The sequence below is a fragment of the Sphaerodactylus townsendi genome, linkage group LG06 (assembly GCF_021028975.2).
Source record: "Sphaerodactylus townsendi isolate TG3544 linkage group LG06, MPM_Stown_v2.3, whole genome shotgun sequence".
Lineage (NCBI taxonomy): Eukaryota > Metazoa > Chordata > Lepidosauria > Squamata > Sphaerodactylidae > Sphaerodactylus > Sphaerodactylus townsendi.
Window position 1 is genome coordinate 120,848,485 of NC_059430.1, and position 11,535 is coordinate 120,860,019.

Consider the following 11,535-nt stretch of genomic DNA (forward strand, 5'->3'; position numbering starts at 1 on the left):
AAACCTTGCAGAAGATATTTGTCCTCCCTTACGATACAAAATGTCCGTCTGATCAGATACCCTGAACTGAAGTTACAAATATTTGCCTCCTCTTCGTGGTTCTTTCGTATTATTTCCAAAGTGCTGCTGATGTGTTACCAAGCACAAGAAGACAGTCCTGACTCTGGGGTACTAACCATCTAAAGTTTGAGATGATCATATAGGGGGAGGGAGATGCCCAAAGGGATAAATAAGGAAAATGTGGGATTATTCTGGTTGTGATGGAATATCTGTCCACCTGTTAGACTAGAGCAGCAGTGGCGTAGGAGGTTAAGAACTCGTGTATCTAATCTGGAGGAACCAGGGTTGATTCCCAGCTCTGCTGCCTGAGCTGTGGAGGCTTATCTGGGGAATTCAGATTAGCCTGTACACTCCCACACACGCCAGCTGGGTGACCTGGGGCGAGTCGCAGCTTCTCGGAGCTCTCTCAGCCCCACCTACCTCACGAGGTGTTTGTTGTGAGGGGGAAGGGCAAGGAGATTGTCAGCCCCTTTGAGTCTCCTACAGGAGAGAAAGGGGGAATATAAATCCAAACTCTTCTTCTTCTCCCCCATTTCCCGCCAGTAGCCCTGTGAGGAAGGCCAGGCTGAGAGTTTGTGACAGGCTGAAAGTTACCCAGCAAGCTTCCATGGCAGAAGTGGGGATTCCCAGGTTAATCAGAGTCTTGGGCCACTGCTCTATCCACTATACCAGCCTGGCTCTCACCACGCTGGTTTGGAGCAGCATCCCTCCCCCCCCACACACACACACCACCTCCTCACTCTCGCCCATAAAAACACTCTGCATTTTTACAGTTCCTTCAAATGATGATTGCACTATAGTCCTTATCAAAAGGTGAAGATGTGTCAGAATGATTGCCCCCCCCCCCCGTATTGTAAGCAGGGGAGGAAGATGAGGCAAAGAGTGGTGAGAAGCAGTGTGGTAGTGCCAGACGATACTGTGCCAGACAGCTACTGTGCCAGACGATAAGAGACTTGGGATCAAATCCCTGCTCCCCAGCATCTCTCTAGGACCTCAGGACTTTTGACCCACCTTCTCCTTGACCTTTTGAAGGGGAGACTCCAGGGATTGAACCCTGCGACCTTCTGTCTGCAAAGCAGGTCCCCTGCTGCTCAGCCACGGTTGCTCCTGTAGCTTTCTGCATCCACCGCTCTGTTAAAGCCAGTTATACCCACTCCTTCATCCCATTTACAGATCACCAAAAAAAAATTAGCACTGCTGAAGCATTTCTGAGCAGGCCCCTCAGAGCAGCAGTGGCGTAGCGGTTAAGAGCAGGTGCATTCTAATCTGGAGGAACCGGGTTTGATTCCCCGCTCTGCCGCCTGAGCTGTGAAGGCTTATCTGGGGAATTCAGATTAGCCTGTGCACTCCCACACACATCAGCTGCGTGACCTTGGGCTAGTCACAGTTCTTCTGAGCTCTCTCAGCCCCACCTACCTCACAGGGTCTTTGTTGTGGGGAGGAAGGGCAAGGAGATTGTAAGCCCCTTTGAGTCTCCTACAAGAGTGAAAGGGGGATATAAATCCAAACTGTTCTTCTTCTTCTTCTTTGGAGCAGCAGAGGTGGAAAAACAGGGTCACTGTCACAACCTGCTCTTTCAGGTTGCCAGCCTCCAGGCATGGCCTGGAGATCTCCAGGAATGACAACTGACCTCCAGGTTACAGAGCTCAGCTGCTCTAGAGAAAATGGCCTCTTTGGAGGCTGGACGCTATGGCATTATATCCTGCTTAGGTCCCTCCAAGGCTAAGGTGACCAGATGGTCACCTTTGTAAACCGGGACAGGGGGTAGGCGGGAAACGGCAAGCCCCAAAAGGCCATGCTCCTGCGGCCGCGTGTGCGGGAGGCTGCCGCACTGCCTTGCGCCCTAGAAGGCAGTGCGGCAGCCTCCCAAAAATCGGGACCATTGAGATAACCCGCGGGACGCGGGACAAACTGCTTGAAGGCGGGACTGTCCCGCCAAAAGCGGGATGTCTGGTCAGCCTATCCGAGGCTCAAACCCAGCCCTCCATAGATTCTACCCCTGAAATTTCCAGGAATTTCCCAATCTAGTCCATGCTGATGGGCAAAGCAAAAAATGTTTTGTGGGGGACCGCTTGACCCACTCGGAGGATGTTGTGGGGTGGGGATTTGATAGGGTAGCTCTGCATAACCAGCTACCACCTGGAGGTTGGCACCCCTAAGATTTGAGTATCTCCAGAGAGGAATCGCAAGCTCTTTCCCTTTCTGCTGCAGTGACAGCCAGGCAGCTGGGGAAAGAAAAGGAACTGCAGAACATGTTCCAAGCCATCCTGCACCCCCCACCCGGGGTGGCGGCTGCTGAGGTGGTAGAGCCGAATTTCCCTTCCCTGCAAGACCTGCTGCGGGAACCAGACTCCTTGCGCAAGAAGAGCGTGATCCTCCTCTTTGTTGGGCTGGTCCTGAGCTCCATGCTGGTGACCCTGTTGCTCATGTGAGTATTGAGGGGGCGTATCTGGAGAGGGAGGGTAGGAAGTCGCCGGGCACCCCTTTTGCCCACAGTGCCCAGACCGGGCCCCTGACAAGATCCTGTGCAGACTCCAGCTCAGCCATTCTCAACCAGGGTTCCGTGGTACCCTGGGGTGCCATGTGCATGTCCCAGGGGTACCGCGGCAACACTACCGCCCCCCCCCTCATTTTTGTGGTGTCTCCCACCGGCGCCAGCAAAGACATGGAGCTGGCCCATGGGGCAGGGTCTGCCACAAGGTCAGCAGCCACCACCACCCCCAGTGCTTCCCTTCACCCTGGGAGGGGAAGGTGGGGGGTATGGCAAGCAGGGGCAATGGGAGGGGGAGGGGGAGGGTGGCAGCAGGGGTACCGTGAGATGTGAAGAGTGAGGTCAAGGGTACCCTGACCTCAAAAAGGTTGGGAAACACGGTTCCAGCTCTTTCTTGGCTAGGGGGCGGGTTGGAATAGGTGGCAGTGTGGGAATTCCTGGCTTGTTTTGCTGTTTAGTTTCGCTGGTGGGTTTTGCTTTGGGAACGCAGTAACTTTTCTCATCCTCTGAGCCAGCGAGCCCCTGGCCTTATCTCTACTTTGGCCTTGGACACCTGACGCTGCCTGAAAACACTACTGGTGATCTCATCTCACCACTGGGGGCCCGAGGGTGAGGGCTGGAAGGGGTTTGGGAAGGAGATATTGATCAAGAGAGGTCACAGTGGAACTCGGTCCCAGCAGAGCTTGCTTGGATGCTGTTCGTAATATCCTGTCAATAAAGCCGTTTTTGAACTCGAGAGTCTGGTTACTGCAGGGGTCAACAAAACCTTCCAGCCCCTCCCGGAGAATCTCCTCCCGGAATAATGCTTGTCCTGAATTTTAAAACCCCCAAAGACATTTCAATGCCTGCGAGCTGCAGTTGGGTTGTTAAAAAATATATATAAAAGATGGTATATATATATACCATCTTTTGCAGAACCCAGGCAGTATACAAAGCCAATATTTTTTAAAAAATAGAAAAACCCTACATAACTGCCCTCTTTTTAAAGTTTTGCTCATCCCCTTCACACACCACACATGCATCCAGTTCCTCTGAAATATAAGACTCCCTGGCCATCTTTTGGCTGACAAAGCAGGACAGATAACTAACACAGGCACTGTCCTGACTTTATTTCTGATTGGAGCATGGCTGGGATGACCGACTGCAACACAGAACATGCATGACTTTTCTTCTGAGATCTGCTCCCCAGAACTTATCGCGGCTCCAACATCAAAAAATGTAACCCTGTGAGAAATACTGAAGTCCACATAACCCACTGCTAGATTAAAGTTTTGTTAGTCTTTCTCAGATGCCTCCAAGACGACTCCTCATTTTGGTCCCAGCCGCTGAAGGCTGCAGTCCTGAACTGACTTGCGAGTAGACCCGGGTTGGACCCAGCGGGCTTCCTTCTCATAAGAACATATGAACAAGCCAGCTGGATCAGACCAGAGTCCATCTAGTCCAGCTCTCTGCTACTCACAGTGGCCCACCAGGTGCCTTTGGGAGCTCACATGCAGGATGTGAAAGCGATGACCTTCTGCGGTTGTTGCTCCCGAGCACCTGGACTGTTAAGGCATTTGCAATCTGAGATCAAAGAGGATCAAGATTGGTAGCCATAAATTGACTTCTCCTCCATAAATCTGTCCAAGCCCCTTTTAAAGCTATCCAGGTTAGTGGCCATCACCACCTCCTGTGGCAGCATATTCCAAACACCAATCACACGTTGCATGAAGAAGTGTTTTCTTTTATTAGTCCTAATTCTTCCCCCCAGCATTTTCAATGGATGCCCCCTGGTTCTAGTATGGTGAGAAAGAGAGAAAAATTTCTCTCTGTCAACATTTTCTACCCCATGCATAATTTTATAGACTTCAATCATATCCCCCCTCAGACGTCTCCTCTCCAAACTAGAGAGTCCCAAACACTGCAGCCTCTTCTCAGGAGACATACACTAGATGGCGCCATAACGCTTCTGGGATTGTTTCTTCTCCTGGCAGATTATACGCATAAAAGCCATGATTGAATCACAGCACAGTCCTTAATGCCCTTCTAAACCAGTGGATTTCTCCTGCCCATTCCTCGAAAGTAAACCCAGCAACAATAGGGACTTTCTTCCTGATACAATCCAGTTCGATTTCGAATACCTTTAATGGCATATAAATAGTTTAACATTAACATTTGCAAGATAATAACAGCCTTTACAACTTCTGGCGAGTATACAATCCAGTTGCAGCTTTGACGGGGTAATCTTTTGATTTCAAATGCTTTAAGGCTTTCCGTTCAGGGTTATCTAACTTGGAGCCATTTCAAAAGCCCTTCTTAGAACCATGCAATCACTGTTTTCTCCTTGTTTCCTCTATCTTCCCCAGGGGAGTTTATTATTGGGCTACAGACGTGGAGAAATCCTGAACCATGAAGAAGTCCACAGCGACCTCCCATCTCTTCCCTCTCCTTGAGACTTCTGCTGTTCCCTAACAAAGACCATACAGAGATAAATTGTTATATAATAATTAAAAAAAACTTCCATCAACTCATGCATTTGGTTTCTAAAAGCAAGAGATGAGTTTTATATTGGTCATCCAAGATCACGGCTCACCAAAGGCTGGGAGGCATCTGGAAACGCAGGCCTGGATTCTAAGCAGAGTGCGGAACTAAATCTGGCTCTTAAAAAAAAGAATAAAGTGACATCTTTAAAGTACATGGGAGGGGTAGGTGGGATGCACGAAAGTTCAGCTTGCAAAAGGAAAGGTAAGCAAGACATTGTATGGAATGAAAGGAATTATCCGTAGGGTTGCTAACTCCAGTTTGGGAGATTCCTGGAGATTTTGGTGTGTGTGTGTGTGGAATGTGAGTAGGTATGTGATGCCACTCTAGGACTTCAGTTTCTCCTAGACTCTCTGGTTTAGGAGACCTCTGAAGGTTCCATTCCTTCCAGAGGAGCCGATCTCTGTAGTTTCAAGATGAGTTAATTCCAGAAGAACTTCAGGCCCCCTCCAGAGAATGGTTACGCTAGAGCTGGTTACTCTACAGGCAGAGAACCGTTGCCAGTAGTCCAAGTGCAAAACATGGCACAGATTCATGCCAGTGCATTAAAATCATTCATCAAGTGTTACTCGAGTGTATTCCTTACAGTGACGCCTCTCGTGCGCCCCTGTCTAATAAAGGATTCCAACAACCAGCATTTGAGCTATGGATACATTATTAGTCAGTTGCGAGCAATGTTTCCAGTGATGCTGTTTGTTTATTCCAAACAGTGAAGCAAACAGAACCGGCTTTTTATTTGTTCCTTCCTCTGCATTTTGTTATCGTTTGGCTTCCTGAATTACACAAGCGAGCTGAGCCTTCTTCCACCCAAATTCAGGAAAGCTCGCGAGTCAACGAGCTACGCTGCAGCCCTCGGAATGCTTTCCTGGAAGGAGGCTGCAATTCAGCAGGATTCTGAGCTGAGCTGATTCGGGATGGCGCTTTTCACAAGAGATGTCCAGCAGTGCAAATGCTGGTAAAATGACAAACGCCAGGGACTTTCTGCCCAGGTGCTCAATCAGGGCAACTCATCAGTTATTGAACCCGATTCTCCGCTGAAGAGAGAGTGGCAGGCCAAGGGAACCAGCAGGATGCGAGAAGCAAGCGCTAAACAATGTATTGTCGAAAGCTTTCACAGCCGAATTCAACTGATTGTTGTGGTTTTCTGGGCTGTGTGGCCATGGTCTGGTAGATCTTGTTCCTAATGTTTTGCCTGAATCTGTGGCTGGCATCTTCAGAGGAGCAGCAGTGGCGTAGGGGGTTAAGAACTCGTGTATCTAATCTGAAGGAACCGGGTTTGATTCCCAGCTCTGTCGCCTGAGCTGTGGAGGCTTATCTGGGGAATTCAGATTAGCCTGTACACTCCCACACACGCCAGCTGGGTGACCTTGGGCTAGTCACAGCTTCTCGGAGCTCTCTCAGCCCCACCTACCTCACAGGGTGTTTGTTGTGAGGGGGGAAGGGCAAGGAGATTGTAAGCCCCTTTGAGTCTCCTGCAGGAGAGAAAAAGGGGATATAAATCCAAACTCCTCTTCTTCTATATCAGAGAGAAGTCTGTTATATACTATGTCCAGATATGTGTCTGTTATACACTGGACAAAGTGTAAAACAGACTTCTTTCTGTGATACACCTCTGAAGATGCCAGCCACAGATGCAAGCAAAACGTTAGGAACAAGATCTACCAGACCACGGCCACACAGCCTGGAAAACCAACGACAATCACAAAAGCTGTTCAGTTGCTTGGCACATTCTCTGCTGTTTCCCCCAAGCTGTTCTACTGCGTAATGGAGAACATCCAATTTACTATACTTTTAGTCTATTCACAGACAGTGTTTAGTTATCGGCACAACAGCCCTGTTGTTAGCATGGTTGGGGAACACCTGATGGTGGAGCCGGAGGAGCGGGGACTCAACAAGGGGAGAGTCTTCAGTGGCGTTTAATGGCATAGAATCCACCTTCTAAAGTGGCCATTTTCTCCAAGGTGAACTGATCTCTGTCACCTGGAGATCAGAGGTAATATTAGGGAATCTCCAGCTGCTGGCTGGAGTCTGGCAACCTAGCCTGTTAGGTCGGCCAGCACAATCCCTTATTGCAAATAGCCTAACAGGTGATACACAGGTAACGATGTTAAGCATTGTCTCCAATCATGGCTAGGGTGGGTACTCTTTTCTGCAACAAACTGCAATTGACGTAATTACATCTTCCTTTGTACGCCCAGCATTCTCTGGCCTTTGATACTGCTGTTTAATGAAGAAGAAGAAAATAAGTTGTGGCATTTGGGGCTACCAGCTTCCGCATGGGGTCTGCAGTTCTCCCAGAAATACAGCTGATTTCCAGGGATTAGGCTTCCTGGAGAAAATAGCAGCTTGAGGTGACCCACTTTATGGCAACACGTACCTGCTGAGTTCCCTCCACCCCAAGATCTCCAGGACTTCCCCAGCCAAAGTTAGCAACTCTAGTACCTGTTTCCCCGGAAATAAGACAGTGTCTTATATTAATTTTTGCTCCCAAAGTTGTGCTATTGTAACCTCTATCTGGGGGTTCTGTGGGGCAGAACTTGGAATGAGTTTGCAACAACAAATTTTAAAAACAAAATGGTTTACTTTCTTAACATATAACATCAACATTTAACATCACACTTCAAGGTCCTGTTCAGGTTGCATTTTCAAGTCCTTATATTTACAGTCTACTGATACTGCCAAGTCCAATTCTTCTTTGCAAGTGGGTTGGCTCCTGAAGACTCCAAGGGCTTGATGAACAGGCTTCAACATGATGAAGGTTTCCAAGAGAACTCTCACCCATTACAAACATAAAAAACCCTGAAACAATAAACTCCAACATTTACAACATAGCAAAAATAAACAACTACCTTCCCACTAGTTCCCAACAGCATTGCAGTTACCTTAACAAGGTGTTAAGGGCTGATACAAATCAAGGTCCAAGTCTGGTAGCCTTGTCTCCTCCAAACTAGATGAGCTCTGCAGCCTTCTGCTGCTTTGAGTCTCCACCCCTTTCTGGATCAACCCATTCTGAGCATGGGGTTTACACTATGTCTTATTTTCAGGGGATGTCTTATTTTTCCGCTCCACAGCTACATGCTCTGGTCAATGGGCATGCTTCCAAACAAAAACTTTGCTACATCTTACTTTCGGGGGATGCTTTATATTTAGCACTTCAGCAAAACCTCTACTGTGTCTTATTTTCAGGGGATGTCTTATTTTCGGGGAAACAGGGTAGCCCAGTATGATGTTCCCCAATGAGGAACCACTAATTGTATCTGACAAAGCCACCTCCCCAATGACTTGAAACCTCTTTAAGGGGCAGTATGAAATATGGCATACACATTCAGGGGAGAGTTGAGTTATGGTTGGAAAGGGGCAGAATGAGACACCAGTGGGAAGGAGAGATAGAAATGCCAGAAGACCAGAGGTGGGATCCAGCAGGTTGTCACCAGTTCCCGAGAGTGGGTTACTAATTATTTGTGTGTGCCAAGAGGGGGTTACTAATTGGGTCTGCTTTTTCGTTAGAAATTCCATTAGGTCCAAAAATCATAACGTCCTGTTGTTTCCTATGTGGCTGGTTAGCGAAGGTAGAAAACGGGATCATTCTCCCTGTTGGGCTGTTTTAAAAACATGTTTTAGAAATATGGTAAAGTTCCTTGTTTAAGGAAAGTATCCTTCTTTTGATTTCTAGAAACAAAATTAAGTCTTTGAAAGTATTAAGTATTTGACAGGCAGTCCATTAGAGGAGAATTAGTTGTTTCTGTTGGCAGTAGACGATAGGACTTGCTATAATGAGTTTAAATTATGGACAGAAAGATACCAGCTGGAAATTAGGAACTTTTTTTTTACAGTAAGAGTTTTTTTACAGTAACAGAGAAATTATTAATGCCCCACCCCTGGAATGCCCAGCCATGCCCCCATCGTGCCCCGCCCAGCCCCATTGGCGCTACGCCACTGTTTGAATCCCACCACCATGGGAACCTGTTACTAAAATTTTTGGATCCCACCACTGCAGAAGACCCGTCATCTAGTCCAGCTTCCTGTTTCACACAGCAGCAAACCAGCTGTCCTGGAGGATCAAGAAACAGGGCAGAGAGGCCTGGTATTGCTAGTTCTAGGGCTTCAGTTTACAGCCTCTGCGAAGATTCCCTTTAGTTGCCCTGGCTAGCAGCCACTGGCAGACCAACTAGCTGTGGGTTTATCTGATTTTTTTTAACCACACATTTTGACGCATTCGGCCCTCCCTCGTTTTGAGATGCAGTCTATGCCCGTTCAAGAAGGTTTGAAAGATTTCTTCCTGTGAATGCCACTTGAATTGCTCCCAGATGGGTAGATACCCTGTTTCCCCTAATATAAGACATCCCCTGAAAATAAAATGTAGTAGAGGTTTTGCTGAAGTGCGAAATATAAGGCATCCCCCGAAAGTAAGACATAGCAAAGTTTTTGTTTGGAAGCACGCCCGACAAACAGAACACAGGAAAGATAAGACATCCCCTGAAAATAAGACATAGCACATCTTTGGGAGCAAAAATTAATATAAGACACTGTCTTATATTCGGGGAAACACGGTAGGAATCAGAAATCCACTCTGTGAGCTTCAAAGGTGGGTGGGGATTCAAATGCACCTCCCTCTATCCCTAGTCCTGTGTTCAGGATTCCAGGAGCCGATGCCAGAATAATTATCCACCCCAGCCTGGCCTCTGATTAACTCAGCCCACTTTTGTTAGGTTCTTCAAATGCCCCCAGATGCCCTTTTTAATGCAAAGCCAACCTCCATAGCTTTAAGCAAAGGGCCAGGATTGTTTCCTTGGGGCTTATTTGAAAGGCCATCTTATCTGGCCGGTCTACTTATGGTAGAAAAGATTTTACTGATTTAATCACGGGCTAGGGAGGGGTGTGGCTCCCCCTGCGACTGAATCAATCATCTTCACTGTCCCCAAAGGGCGACTCCGTGTTTGGAAGGACAAAATTCTTTGAAGGCCTTCCTTCGGGCCTTGTTTGTTTCCCTAACCCATTTGCCACAAGCATTCCAGCCCGTTTGTGAGCCAGACAGTTTGTGTTGACATTTTTAAGGTGCTGTATGGATGCCTGCAAATCCATACATTTTACAAATACACTAAGGTTGTGTTACTGTGATCTAATAGTGGCTCTTTACCTGCCAGTCTTATTGTTCCCTTTCCTTGTTTCCTTTGAATATTTTCGCTTTTATGCCATCCCTTTTATGTTCCCCATACTTTTTTGCAAGAATTTTCTTCTGCCAGTAGATTCTTGTAGAATACATATTTCGGCTTTAATATATTTTATCCTTGAATCTTGTTTGCCTTATGTTGATCTATGACTATAAGAAGAAGAAGGGAAAAAGGGTTTGGATTTATATCCCCCCTTTCTCTCCTGTAGGAGACTCAAAGGGGCTTACAAACTCCTTTCCCTTCCCCCCTCACAACAAACACCCTGTGAGATAGGTGGGGCTGAGAGAGCTCAGAAGAACTGTGACTAGCCCAAGGTCACCCAGCTGGCGTGTGTGGGAGTGCACAGGCTAATCTGAATTCCCCAGATAACAAAGATTGATTGATACAAAAAATAAACAAAACCTTCAAGACTTAGCTATTCCAGCTTGAGCTTCCACAGACTATTAAGTTCTTTATTTCATTTACACCTGATCTGTCTCCCCCAAAGAGCTTCATATCATTTCCCTCCACTTTATTCTTCCCCCTAACCTTGCGAGGTAGGTTACTCCAAGAGCAGGTGACTGGTCCAAGATCACCTAGCAAGCTTCCGTGGTAGAGTGGGGACTCGAACCGGGGCCTGTGACTAATTATTGCCTCAGGATTCTGGATATCCCTCCATATCACGACTACCTTCTGAGTGTTCACTGAGGAAGTGGACAGTAGTCCACGAATGCTTAAACTGGAATAAAATGTTCTTAGACAAGACCACTGTTTCTATCACGGTCCCGCTTTTCCCTTTTAACTTGGTTTGCCAACCTCCAGGGGGTGGCTGGAGATCTCCAGGAAATACAACTAATCTCCAGCCTACAGAGATCAGTTCACCTGGAGAAAATGGGTGCTTTGGAAGGTGGACTCTAGGACACCGCATACCTGCTGAGGTTTCCCATCTCCCCAAACTCCCTCCTGACATCCCAACCCACAGTAGGTAAGACTATCTGCAACTCAATTGCAACCCCTCTCTGGATGTATTATGCAAGATTGCTGTGCCAAGGAGGTTGCTGAACAGTGTTGCAGAGTGGTTAGAGGAAGAGTTTAGATTTACACCCCACCATTCTCTCCTGTAAGGAGACTTAAGGTGGCTTACAAACTCCTTCCCCTTTCTCTCCCCATTACAGACAGCTTGCGAGGTGGGGCTGAGAGAGTTCTGAGACTGGCCCAAGGTCACCCAGCAGGATTGTAGGAGTGGGGAAACAAATCGGATTCACCAGATAAGAGGAACCAAACCTGGTTCTCCAAATTAAGAGTCCATCACTC

General features: G+C 47.5%; 1 long non-coding RNA gene across 1 annotated transcript; it reads left to right on the forward strand.

Moving 5' to 3' along the window:
• The first annotated feature begins 2,277 nt into the window (after nucleotides 1-2,277).
• LOC125435789 lies at nucleotides 2,278-5,038 on the forward strand. Its single transcript, XR_007244919.1, has 2 exons — nucleotides 2,278-2,488; nucleotides 4,897-5,038. It is a non-coding gene; the product is annotated as an uncharacterized LOC125435789 (long non-coding RNA).
• The last annotated feature ends 6,497 nt before the right edge of the window (nucleotides 5,039-11,535 follow it).